Source organism: Haplochromis burtoni, unplaced genomic scaffold (assembly GCF_018398535.1).
Source record: "Haplochromis burtoni strain Fernald_Lab_line unplaced genomic scaffold, NCSU_Asbu1 Contig_88, whole genome shotgun sequence".
Taxonomy (NCBI): domain Eukaryota; kingdom Metazoa; phylum Chordata; class Actinopteri; order Cichliformes; family Cichlidae; genus Haplochromis; species Haplochromis burtoni.
This window is the reverse complement of record NW_024582449.1, coordinates 1,506,584-1,521,070: the sequence shown is the minus strand read 5'-3', so window position 1 is coordinate 1,521,070 and position 14,487 is coordinate 1,506,584. Positions and strand designations below refer to the sequence as shown.

At 39.0% G+C, this 14,487-nt stretch overlaps 1 protein-coding gene across 1 annotated transcript in view; it reads right to left on the bottom strand.

The window, feature by feature from the left end:
• Window positions 1-14,257, bottom strand: part of gramd1bb (GRAM domain containing 1Bb) — a 116,138-nt gene extending 101,881 nt beyond the window's left edge. The window contains exon 1 of the mRNA XM_014335176.2: window positions 13,875-14,257. The gene's annotated coding sequence lies outside the window, so the exon portion shown is untranslated. The remainder of the gene's footprint in view (window positions 1-13,874) is intronic.
• Window positions 14,258-14,487: the final 230 nt, after the last annotated feature.

Below are 14,487 nucleotides of genomic sequence, written 5' to 3'. Positions count from 1 at the left end.
AGCATCCTACGGGACTGCACACACCCAGGACACCGGGTGTTTAAGCTGCTGCCGTCTGGCAGGAGGTTCAGGCTGCTGAGGTCCCGAACAAATAGACTCAAGGACAGCTTTTACAACAGGGCAATAGCCCTGATCAATGCAAATAGCTGACCTGACTGGCTACCTACCTGGACTTTTTTGGGGGGGAGATAACAATGTTTAAAACAATAATAATATTTATAACAAGGTGCAATAACAATTAATGTGCAATAATAACAGTGTGCAATTCAAATACACTTCTTCGTCTTTTTTATTACTAAGTTATTCATGTAGCCCCTTCCGCCGGGGTTACTTGCGTAGTAGCATTCCAACAATCCCCTGTTTTCGCCTCAAGAATTTTGAGTAAATGTCAGTTTTAGTTTTTAGAGTGTGGTCACTAGAAGTCTAACATGGCACATCATGGCAAAGAATTCTCTGAGGATCTGAAAACACCTAGGCTATAAGAATATTGCCAACACCCTGAAACTGAGCTGCAGCAGTGTGGCCAAGACTGTACAGCAGTTAAACAGGACAGGTTCCACGCAGAACAAAACTCGCCATGGTCCACCAAAGAAGTTAAGTGCATGTACTCAGCGTCATGTCCTGAGGTTGTCTTTTGAAAATAGATGTATGAGTGCTGCCAGCATTGCTGCAGAGGTTGGAGGCGTGGAGGGTCAGCCTGTCAGTGCTCAGACCACACGCCACACACTACATCAAATGGCTATCGTCCCAGAAGAACTTCTCTGAAGATAATGCACAAGAAAGCCCACAAACAGTTTGCTGTAGACAAGCAGACTAAGGCCCTGGATTACCTGTGGTCTGATGAGACCAAGACAAACCTATTTGGGGTTTGTGGCGGCATCCAAGTGAGGAGTACAAGTGTGTCTTGCCTACAGTCAAGCATGGTGGTGGGATGTCATTGTTTTGGGCTGCATGACTGCTGCTGGTACCTGAGAGCTACAGTTAAAGGAGGTAACCATGAATGCCAACATGTACTGTGACATACTCAAGCAGAGCATGGTCCCAACCCTTCAGAAACAGGGTCATAGGACAGTATTCCAGCATGATAACAACCCCAAACACACCCCCAAAAAGACCAGTGCCTTGCTAAATAAACTGAGTGTAAAAGTACTTGACTGCCCAAGCATGTCTCCAGACTTCAACCATATTGAGTTATTGAACTCAATTGAGTTATTTTGAGGTGACGGCAAATTTACACTGTTATACAAGCTGTACACTGACTACATTACATTGTATCAAAGTGTCATATCTTCAGTGTTGTCCCATGAAAAGATATAACAAAATATTTTTGTAGTCCCTTTTGTGAGATACTGTAAATGCAGGACTCGAAGGTAAATGAAAACTAACCTTTAACTAGTTTAAAAGCTCATGAACAAAAGTTGCAACATCCATACTCTTAACCAGAAGCATGAAGCTCATGAGCGAATGAACACAGTAATGACAAACAGACACTCTGCCAAGGTCTGAACAGAGATCGAGGCTAAATATACAGGGAGTGCAGAATTATTAGGCAAGTTGTATTTTTGAGGAATAATGTTATTATTGAACAACAACCATGTTCTCAATGAACCCAAAAAACTCATTAATATCAAAGCTGAATGTTTTTGGAAGTAGTTTTTAGTTTGTTTTTAGTTTTAGCTATTTTAGGGGGATATCTGTGTGTGCAGGTGACTATTACTGTGCATAATTATTAGGCAACTTAACAAAAAACAAATATATACCCATTTCAATTATTTATTTTTACCAGTGAAACCAATATAACATCTCCACATTCACAAATATACATTTCTGACATTCAAAAACAAAACAAAAACAAATCAGCGACCAATATAGCCACCTTTCTTTGCAAGGACACTCAAAAGCCTGCCATCCATGGATTCTGTCAGTGTTTTGATCTGTTCACCATCAACATTGCGTGCAGCAGCAACCACAGCCTCCCAGACACTGTTCAGAGAGGTGTACTGTTTTCCCTCCTTGTAAATCTCACATTTGATGATGGACCACAGGTTCTCAATGGGGTTCAGATCAGGTGAACAAGGAGGCCATGTCATTAGTTTTTCTTCTTTTATACCCTTTCTTGCCAGCCACGCTGTGGAGTACTTGGACGCGTGTGATGGAGCATTGTCCTGCATGAAAATCATGTTTTTCTTGAAGGATGCAGACTTCTTCCTGTACCACTGCTTGAAGAAGGTGTCTTCCAGAAACTGGCAGTAGGACTGGGAGTTGAGCTTGACTCCATCCTCAACCCGAAAAGGCCCCACAAGCTCATCTTTGATGATACCAGCCCAAACCAGTACTCCACCTCCACCTTGCTGGCGTCTGAGTCGGACTGGAGCTCTCTGCCCTTTACCAATCCAGCCACGGGCCCATCCATCTGGCCCATCAAGACTCACTCTCATTTCATCAGTCCATAAAACCTTAGAAAAATCAGTCTTGAGATATTTCTTGGCCCAGTCTTGACGTTTCAGCTTGTGTGTCTTGTTCAGTGGTGGTCGTCTTTCAGCCTTTCTTACCTTGGCCATGTCTCTGAGTATTGCACACCTTGTGCTTTTGGGCACTCCAGTGATGTTGCAGCTCTGAAATATGGCCAAACTGGTGGCAAGTGGCATCTTGGCAGCTGCACGCTTGACTTTTCTCAGTTCATGGGCAGTTATTTTGCGCCTTGGTTTTTCCACACGCTTCTTGCGACCCTGTTGACTATTTTGAATGAAACGCTTGATTGTTCGATGATCACGCTTCAGAAGCTTTGCAGTTTTGAGACTGCTGCATCCCTCTGCAAGATATCTCACTATTTTTGACTTTTCTGAGCCTGTCAAGTCCTTCTTTTGACCCATTTTGCCAAAGGAAAGGACGTTGCCTAATAATTATGCACACCTGATATAGGGTGTTGATGTCATTAGACCACACCCCTTCTCATTACAGAGATGCACATCACCTAATATGCTTAATTGGTAGTAGGCTTTCGAGCCTATACAGCTTGGAGTAAGACAACATGCATGAAGAGGATGATGTGGACAAAATACTCATTTGCCTAATAATTCTGCACTCCCTGTATACATGAGGTAATTAGAGGGAGTGGAAACACCTGGGGAACTAGACACAGCAGAAACCAGTCAAGATGATGAGACAGGGGAAGAAAAACTTGAGGTAAGTGAAATGAGACTGGGGGAAGTAACTACATGGGGAAACACATGACAAAGATTGCAAGGCACTGAGGAGGCAAGGAAAATCTGAAAACACAACACAAACATTTAACACTAATGAACCTCCAAGTCTACAAAACATAACACGCCCTACAAAAGAAAAGAAAACTCTAAACAGAAGCTAAACCAGTAAATATTAACTAAAACACTAAAACTCAAAATGATAAAATCAAAGGCGGTGACATCGTCTTTTTGCTTCTATCAGCTTACAGGCCCATGCAATGACGTTGCCTCCACCATGTCTGACAGATAATGCGACATGCTTCAGATCGCGAGCTGTTTTCTTTTCCTGTTATTTTATACAAGTTAATCATGGTTTCATCTGTCCACAGACCTTTTTCATAACTCTGCAGGCTTTTTTAAATCGCTGCAGTTCCTGAACAAAAATGCTTGTGAACCCCCTTAAATTAACACTATGTGTCTGCATTTAAATCACCTGAAGTGCAGATTCTCTACTGTTTGATTTAAAATCCATTGTGGTGTTGGCTTATTAAAAAATGCCAAAGAAACAACACAATATTTAAAATAAAGAAAAATCTTCAGAAATATAAAGGCCAAGAAAACAAAGCTTGAAATTATATCTATTTTTTTTTATACTTGATATAAAATTGAATTGTATAGTCTTATTTCTCGGAGCTAGACGGATTAAGAACTCACCTTTCAGTCTTCAACACTCTGACTTATGCTCCACTTAGAGGGCTAATATTATGTGCTGCTGAACTGAAATGTGGGTTGTTTTCTTTGCTTCATTTCTGTCGAGTTAAAAAAACATTTAACTATTCAAGCTGTTGTTACTCACCCTGTTTATTCAAATGTTCTTGAGCATGCACTAGCCAATCAAATCATATTAGGCATATATATTAACTATCAAATGTGATGTTGCAACTAAGTTTTTTTTAGATACAAGGTGCACAGTGTGAAATGCAATAAACTTATAAGACTTTGAAAATATCACAGTCTGTCGGTGCCTTAAGGCTTGGAGAGTTGTTGGTAATTTAGCTTTGGATATGTAGATGCAAACTGAGGATATAAGGTTGCTGTGCATATACTGTTAATAATATACAGAAAAGGAGTGATGCATAGGTTTTACAAGGCAATAAACTCAGCAACATGAAAGTACTAAGAACCTTTGATTACTTTGTGAGAACTTCATCAAAAAGGTCTCAAAGTGATGTTGCCCAGCTTGACATTTTCTAATATAAACGCTCATCATTTTCTACATCTGACATTTTTTCCATAATGTCCTTCGTAAACGTAAATCTCTCGCTATGCAGGTCCAGATGAAACTTGCTTCAAATGAGACCTTTGATAATAATAATATAAAAGAGGAATGTGTTTTCTGGATTTTTGGTTGATATTTTGTCTCTTGATGAAGAGGAAATTAGCATAAAATTAAGAAAAGATTCTTATTTTCCTTTTAAGTGAGCAAGCTTACAAATTATGTTAGAAACTACAAGAGAAGAAGCTGGTATAAATTACAAAACTTATATAAAAAGCTAATTTTAAAATACATTTTGACATTAGACGGTGAAACTTTTTGTCTTTGTTGGCACACACTTCCTAAACTAAACTCGAGAAAACAGAAGTTGAATTGCTATATTTAATCACACTGGGGTCTGACATCTATCCAGAGGCTATTATTTATTAGCAAGCACGTGCTGTCTACCTTGATTTTTAAGTGCAGAGAAAAAGCTGTGACATGTGATTAAGGAGCAACTGCCAGGCGAGAATAGCCATCTGGAAACAGCTACAAGTAGGTAATTAGTCCTGAAAAAAACACACACCCTTCCAGCTGCAGAAGAAGAAAATACATTGAATATATTTAGCTCCTCTGAGGACCACAGAGATGCTGCTCATTAGCAGTTAATAGAAAAATGTTTTACTTTTTGACAGCAGTCAGGTTTCTTTGAATCAATATGCCCAATGCAACCCTTCTGTGGCCACTAAAATTACCTACACATGATATTGAATTGTAAGACAACACACAGTGAATCAGTTCGTTGTATTCTCTTTCTGTTTCTATGACTATATAGATAGAAAACAATGGGATGAAGTTTAAAAGCATCTTTTACCATAAGACAACAGATGGCATGGTTTCTTATTCCAGAAACTTGGGAATTCATGCAATTTGTTATGCAGATTTCACTACTCAGAGAAGCTTTGTGCCTTTAATGTATATCTGCAAGTTGGTGCCTATTCATGTAAAATGATTATCTTCCAAATATCCATTGACACCAGCTGCAATCTTTTCACAATGGGATTCCAATAGCTTGGAAAATCAGTACTGTGCTGGCAGTCTATGATCTATAGTGCACATTAAAAAGAGAAGAGTGATCTTAAGAGAAAAGAGAAGTTTAATAAAAACCGCAGCAACAGCTGCCAATTCATGCTAAGTATCCCCTAAAAACGGTTAAAATCAAGCGACATCATTAAACACAGACCCACAGTTTAAATGCGGAGCTCTATTTTTTGGTCTTTGAAAGTGGCACAAAAATCTGTGTTTTTAATACAAATCACTCATCCCACATAGGCGGAAAAGGCAACTGTGAAGCTTATTGTTTGCTGCTCAATGGAGAGCCAAGGCTCTAGCCTGTGTAGAATAATAGGGGTTTTAATAGATTCAAAAAGTGCAAAGCTTATCAGTGACAAGTATTAAAATGCCCACAGAAACCAGTCTTGCAGCTTAATCCACAACACAGCACACATTCAAAGTTTCCTTTGTATTGCATCAAAAAGCCCTCTCTCTCACTGATATACAAAAATTTCAAGCTTACTCCACGTTAAGTTTGTCTTTCATCTTTCTGACCTGTCATACTTAAAGTAATACATGAAAAAATATTGTTAAATGGATAGCTATGTTGGATCACTTTCAGTCTCTGTGACTAATATGATGGAGTATCAGTTTTTAAAGAAGTCACAGTCAAAAATTATAAAGAGGCATTCTTTAAATCTAAAGAAAAAGAAAACCTCCCTAGTGAGGTTTCTACACAAAGCCTTCTACTACATGGGCACGTCAAATAAAAGCCTGCTGAACTGACTTAATTTGTTCACACACATCTGTCAGCAAAATAAGTGCCCCATGAGACAGAATGAAAATGAAGTGATTGATCTCACATGGTTACGCATATGAGCACACAGTATCTAAACCTATCCAAAGGCCATATGGAAGTAGCCTACCATCTCCAGACAAATGCACAAGTATGAATTAGGGTGGAGTTCAGTTTTGATTTTCAAGTGGCATTACCAACGCGTGCACAACACCGTGCCTCTGTAATCAGTGTGTGACACAGCACTGAGCGATGGGAAAGAACACGGACTACAACGTGCAGTAATGTCAGTCATCTCGGTGGACTCCAGAGATAAGTGGAGAAACAGTTGTGACTGACCTGTCACTTGCAAGGGCGGCTAGAAGTCTGCCTCAATGAGAGGAGGGACGAGGCTCATTATGCTAGAACAAATGAAGCATGAGCTGTCAGAATCTGTCTGACTGCCAGGCTAATACGGACCATAGCAAACCAAAATTCCTGCCTACAGTGAAAGACATTTCATAATTTTACTGTGATTATCTTTTTCTTTTGAAATAATATTTATATGTAATATGGAATAGTGTCTCCCTTTGCTTTGGATGCATTTGACAGCTGCCATTCTGCATCAGTTTTACAGAAATCTGTCTCTGCAAGCACCCCAGTGTCACAGCTTTAAGCTACTATAGTAGTATAACAGTGCTAAAGCATGAAAAACATGACATATAAAAGCATGTAGTGATATGAAGTGCAATACATGGTAAAAGGTTATAGAATTTGTTACTGTTTTGATACAACATATAAAATCTCTGATAAACTACGTGAAATACTGGTTCTGTTGTTTTCAGCGCTGTTTCTGGAAATCCTTACCCTCTGTTGTATTTCCCAGCTATCAACTATATGTTCTGGTGACTGTTACTGACAGAAACAAATTCTCCCATTTCATAGCTCATACGAAATGAATTAATAAATCACAAATCCTCCTATGGCTCAAAATATCTAAATCTGAGGTCTAATCTTTGACTCCAAGCTTTATTTTGACACATGAGTTGCCATGGCATGCTTTTTTTTCAGCTTAAGAAAAAGTATCATTTATGATTATTATTTTCTCTCTACTCGGGTATCCTCCAAAACTCCAACACCTACATTTAGTCTCAGATGAGAGACGACCACATCACTTCCTTTCTTGCTACATTACACCAAATATCTGTTTGCTATAGAACTGATTCTAAACTTTTTATATACACTTTTAAAACTTTGAATGGCTTTCCACTTACCTACATCACAGATTTACTTTATTTGTGAACGGGGCTGCTGCCTACATTCCTCAATTACCTTTCTAATTGCACCCTTAGTCCCCCCCATTCCCTGCAGCTGTGGGACTCTTTAGTGCTAACTTAGTTTAGCAAACTCAAATCACTCCTCGTAACTTTCTTTCACAGGAAGACTCTTTCTTTCTTTCTTTCTTTCTTTCTTTCTTTCTTTGTACAGTAAAGTGATTGCTCATCTTCTTTTATATTCCTCCTTACATCTGTTTTTAATTTTACTGGTTATTATTTTATTCACACAGTTCTTTTCTTTAGGTTTCAAGCACTAGTTTTATTATTTTATTGTTTGTTTGTTTTTGCTCTAACAGTGTTGAACTCTATTTTATGCTCTATTTTTATGGTTTTACTGTGTGTTATACAAATATTGTTGCAAATACAAAAACAGTCACTGAAAGGCCACCTTCATTTGATATCCAAATGCTCACATTTCACTGAACTTGCATTGAAATACATGAAATAGTCAAAAACTGAGAAATGTAAGTACACAGATATGTCATATGAGTCATATGAAAGTAAAAATGCAATAAAGATCAATAAGACAGAGACTTTGTGACAGATATTACATTCTTAAAAATAGCGTAAAATGAATAAGAGCTTAGGTTTTATTATATTGTTCATGGATATGTGAAGCATGCTGTAGGAGTTTTAGACACACTCATTACATTTGCTCAGCAGCCAAGTGGACCACAGTTGGATAGTTTGAGCTGTGTCACAGTGTTGGAGCCAACACTGTCATTACTGAGGACCATCTCGTTAAAATGGACAGCTGTGTGTATGAGGCCTGCTTGTAATCTTGTAGATACCTGGTGGGCTCTACATATAAGCTCCTATAAGTCCCGTCTGACATGTTTGAGCTGCATACTGAATATTCTCCGTGTGTTTTCTTTTCTGCTGTCAAAGATCCTACACACAGATCCTCTCACTTGCATCTTTAAATACTTACTAAAGCCTGGCTGTGGAATAATGCAACACTGATGTAAAGTCTATTATGTTAATTGAGGAGAATTTCTTGATAACAGTTGCCCTCTCCTTGCTTTGTTTTATTGGTCACGAAAAACACGTTTCTCTGTAATCAAATGAAAAATGGTTTAGAAGACGGAAAGCAATAAAAAACAGGTATAGTGAAAAGTAATAAACAGTTATTCTTACAAAGCTTCCTCGGAGGACACAGTTCAGCGAAATAGCCAAATGAGCAGGATACAACCACAGACACAAGGACTAAGGGTCATTAAATATCACCCAAGACAAGGAACACAGTGACAGGCTGACATCAAACAAAAAGAAGCAGAAAACAGGAGACAATTTTTAAGACAAGCTGTAACAGGAAAGGTTAGGAAAGGTTGCTGTCAGTGGCAATCTTGAGGGACTGGATACAGATGAAGCACAGAAAAGAGGAAAACTGCAGTGCAGGGCCTACACAAGGCACTGAGTGCACAATGCTCACAATATTTAAGATGATTAGTGAGCAACTGTTTTAATGGCTTAATATATTCCAAATCTGATTGACCAAAGCCACTCTAGCAATTTTAATGATCCCCCAACGCAAACTAAATATTAAACACTGTTAAAGCTTCTAAAAGAGGGTGTCATCCAACAGTGTTGGAGGCTGGTCTAACTGGAAAACAGAGGATAGCAGGGGTTAGGCGCTCAAGGGGAGAACACACTTAAAAGCTAATGTTTTATGATGTTTCCAACCAGTTTCCCCTTTGTCAGTTTTTTTACATTTATCTTTAAAAATGCTGAGGTCGCTAATTGATTCATTTTGTTGCCAGTTTAAGTAACTGCAATTATATTTTTTTCAGCTTTTTCAAGGGCAAACCCTTAAATGCTTCTACAAAATTTACACTCATCCCTTCAGTAGTTATTTTATGCAGACGCATGAATATTGCCCTCATGGTGGTACTGGAGGTCAAATCAGGGAACGAATAAAATCATTAGGATTAATTATCTCTTTCTCCTGAGTCTCTAGACCTAATCTCCTTCCTCCTCTTTTCACATCACCATTCTCATCATCGAGTGTTGAAATTTGGCACATCCCACAGATTTTGTGTAACAACAGGCCTGCCATTAATTATGCTAATTCTGCTTTTGGGGCTGTAAAGCTAAATCTGTCTGGGTAGCTTTTAGCACGATAAATATCCACTCCATTATAGCTGACATGCTATGGTTCAGACCGCTCTATTGTGTGTGCAATAAATGTCTACAGATTATCTAATAAGCAGGAAAGGATGTCATTTAGTATTACAGCAAATAGTTCAATGCACAGAAAACACAGACAGTCATTTGTGAAAGGTGATTGTGACGCTGATGTGCAATCTAAATGTTTAAAAGAAACCTGCAAATTTCTGTAGTTAAATGGTCTCCAGGACAGGAAATAACTGCTGCTTGCAGCATACAAAAATAAAAATGTTTTCCTCATGTAAGCGTCATGATGACAGTTGCTAATTATTGCATGTGCTGTGCCCACCCCCTGGTTTTTGTTTTTGTCTCATCTTCCCTCTGGTGTGACATACAAGCAGTTAGTTTTGCTTGCAAGTTGGCTGCTAATTTCCCTGAGGTAAAGCAAGTTGCTTCCTTGCATTAGCTAAACACTTATTCAGTTTTATCATTTCAGCTTTGTTGGATAAAAAACAATGAGATTAGACAGTGAGAACTGAACTAATATGGACGCTCATAACCAAAAGTGAACTGTAATTGTGGGGAAATGAAAACAGGAACAAGACAATCATTTAGCATTCATTTCACATATTAATGTTTTAATATGACGCATAAGTACAGCTTAATATTGCAGTAAAGATTCTTCAGTATCAACTGATCTGATCTGTCCTCTCTCACTAGGAAAAAGGAAAGTTCTGTCATTGCTCTGATCTAGCTCAAAGGAACAAAATCTATAGTTTGATTTCCACTGAACTCATTTCACTCTATTATGTTGCCACAAGAAAAAAAATGTCACCTGCACAGAAAAAAGCAGGTGACATTCTGTCAACAAACAGGAACCACATATACATATAACTGATGCTACACTTGTAATGAATCAAAAATGTGAACTGAACGATTTCTGCAAATCAGAATTGATTCACTATGTGAAAGTAACTAGGAAAAAACATGTCTCGATGAATTGTGAAACAGAAGTAGCATGTGTGAAATAAATCTTCATTAAAGGAAGTCAATAAGTAATTCAATATGTTGAAGGAGTAGGTACTAATTAAACACTGGACGATATATACTCAGCGTGTCTCTCAAGATGTTAAGTCCGTCAGGCTTACAATAACACCTGCTAATACCAGTAAAACATGCCAACTATGCAAGCGCTCTGTCAGAGCAGGTGATTAGTTGAAGAATGCAAACCAAGAGTTCAGACGCTACAGTTTGAAATGAGACCAACAAAGAATGCTGGATTTGATCATTTTTATGTGCCAGGTGCCTTTAAAGACTTTAAAGTTAAACACCAGTACGTATGTAATATGTAACCACAAAGTGTCAAACCACAGAATTCAATTTAGACTTATAAACAATCATGCTGGAAAGCATCATGCAAAATTAAGAACGTGGATGCTGTCCAGATGGCACAGGGAGTCAAAACAATGAAATGCTGCTGCTCACAGAACGGTGGCAGGGAGTAAGGACTAAAGAGATAACAAGCAGAAACCAGGATAAAGATGTGGTTATTTCTTCCACGGAACACATAAAAACCACTCAGACTCAGAACAAGACCTGACTACAGCTCGTAGTGCTGCTGTACTATGACAAAATAAAGTGCAATACAGTAGTTACAGTAATAACTGCAGTTGCTTATAGTTAGCACTGCTGTCTCAAAGCAAGAGGGCTCTTGGGTTCAAACCCAGGTTTGGTCCGTTTGAGTAGCGTCTGCAGGTTTTTCTCCTGCCGGTGGAAAAAGAAGCCCAGGTAATAATACCTTGTCAGCCCTGGACACACATTTCCAGTGTTTTAGAAAACAAATACACCTTCTAGTGTTTATTGTTAATGACTAAATATAATTAAAATATAACACCTGCATTGGCACATGTATTATTATAGCATTATGGGCTCAGCAGGACATAGTCTGCAAGACAAAAAACACTCAATCCAGAGCAAAAGGTCAAATTCAAAGCGTAACCGTGAACCTCTGCTTTTCATCTGACCACATACCGTGCTTTCATAAAGTAACTGGTTTTCATTGCAGTGACTACAGTTCCCCTGCTTTGTGATGTTTGTTGGACAGACGGGAAGCCGATGTGTTTTTAATCTAGAGCTAATAGTGTGAGTTTCAATTTGGGCACTAGAGAGCACGAGAGTGACTCTGGGAATCCAATGGGAAGCAATCCAACATCAATCTTCATTCTGAGACAGTCAGTGAATGCTAAAAATAAACACATTAAGCTGACATTGACAAAATGCCACAGTTTGAACTATGAACCTGGAGGTGCCTCCTATACAAAGAGGAATGCACATAATGTTGAGACCAAGCACAGAAATCTGATGGTCAACTGTTTGGGTGACAGAGCGATAATATACTGTGGCAACTAATAGAGATGAGAGGGGAGGATAAGCAAAATCACAGAACTTTCAAGTTACAGCTTTGTACAGTCTTACAGGTGAGGTAATTAACTGGAATCTAACATCTGGTTTGCCATGTCTGCTAAATATTTAATTAGCTGAAAGTATAGTATTTCAAGTGGGTAAGCATGCAGAGGGTCTTGGTGCTGTTTGACTTTGCTGGGGCTATTCTTATCTGTGTATATCAGTGAACACAACTATGATAAAGGCTAGCACCGGGTGCAGTATTTGTGAACGGTCTATATTGGTGGTAAAATTCTGCTCACTAAAAATGGATGAAAATTGATTAAGTTGATACTTTAATTTTTTTTTTTTTTTTTTACGGTCAAGATTTGGTCCTCAGTTTAATTTTTGTCGAATCAGCTGTGATTACAAATACATAAAATGTGAGTTTCTTTCTCATTTCTACCTCTTCATATATTTTTGTTGACTGTCTTCACATTCCAGCAAATACTTATGCGGTGTGCAAGTTTATCCTGCTATTAATTACTATCAGCAATTTATCAGCATCTGCTCTGAACACTAACACTGTGATGACATCAGGTACAAGACAGGAGACAGTGTTTGCGTGCATGTACAGTCTGTCTGGTTGTGTTTGTGCATTTGTGACAGCAAGGACAGCTGAAAGTGAACGTGAGTGAGTTATTACACAGACCAAGCTCGCGTATTCAGCCATTGTTTCTGATGCAAACTTCCCCACATTGAAAAATCGCAGATTTTCAATAGATATTACAAGACTGTCATCTATTTTTCTAAGGAAATTAAACAATACATTCCCAACGGTGTTAGCTGCTTGAGAGAAGCTAGCACATTGTGTAGAGAGTATTGGTTTATAAGAAAGGCTGGCAACTGGCCAGCAACTAAGTAAGTGAGTTTGGTGTTAATCCTGAGTCGCAGGGATTTCTAATTACAGGAGAAAAATGTGAATAAGATCAAAACGTACAATCTTCAAATGTACTATAGAAACTGCTCTTTGGTGAGTGGCACAGAATGCATATGAACATTTATTGCATGGCTGAATATCTTTTTTTGCAGTGAATAAATTAATACACTGTGTTTGTATAGCTTTTGTTGTACTCTACGACAAATTTATCAGGTGTGTTTTGTTGTCCCTACAATCAAAAGCACACAGATAACGAAACTCTCTCAGGTTCGTATCACAGTTAGTGCTAAACCTTGCAAATAATAGTGTCTATAATCTGAAACACAACACCTGCTTCTGTTGCAGTGTGTGCCATCATGATTTATAAGTCTGCACAGAAGAACAGCAGCATCAGTTTAATCTATAAAGGGTAGCTGGTTGAATGGTTGAAAAAGTCCAGGTGGTTGCAGAGTCAGGATAAAAGGTGCTGGCACCAGGTCACAGCCCGTCTACCGTCAACAAACTCGCTCTGGACCTCAGCTTAATCTTAATCTAATATATACAAGTCAGCTAGAGAGAAAGGAAAAAAACTAATTAAAAGCTCCACTATTTGAACCTTGTGAAATAACTTCACTCTGATAAGGTGCTGATGTGGTGGTGATTGAGCCACAGTACTTCCTGTCCTCTCATTCCCTTTGGCACTGCCCGTGAACTAACATTTCAGGCCCACTTGCATGCACATTTTCATTTTGCACATTCATTCAAACACATCCAAAGCAAACAGTGCAGCTGAACACAAGTACGAGCATGCAGCTTTAGCAAAAAAAAAGAAAAGAAAGAAAGAAAAAAAGAGCTGACATACGTTGCCTCAGTGAGTGATGTGAGGACTCATTCCTGGGTGAGAGTCAGAGATCAGTCTGCCAGAGCCATCTGTCAAGCAGGCTGGGTACAAAGGAAGTAGGAGCAAGTGTCCCTCTCCCTCCTTCCTGTGCGTCTCTCTTGCTTCACAACAAAGTCCCGTGTTGCGTTGGAGAAGAGAGCAGCACTCCACGAGCCGGGGAATCCTCTGTCAGACTAAAGCCAATTTAAAGCAGTTTAAATCCCAGATGAGAAGATGGAGCGATGCACCTCCCTCTTCTTCAGGAAACACGACTTGCTACCGCACAGCTCAAAACCCCCTCTCTCGGTTTCTTCGGTCTCCTTCTCCGCTCTCTTTCTCTCCCCTTCCTGATCCTGCTCCACTTGTACGTTCGCTCGCTCTCTCTCACTCTGGCATGCATTTTTATCCACTGTGGCTCAAGCCCCCACAGGCACGCATACACACACACTGCACTCTCCACACAAACATATGCAAATAACAGAGATAAACAAACACACCAAGAAAAGAAAAAAAAGAAAAACTCCTGTCAGCTTCTTTAGAGTATTTGTCTTCAATGTAACTGGTTACTTCCTGCTGTTATGCAATCGAACGCGTG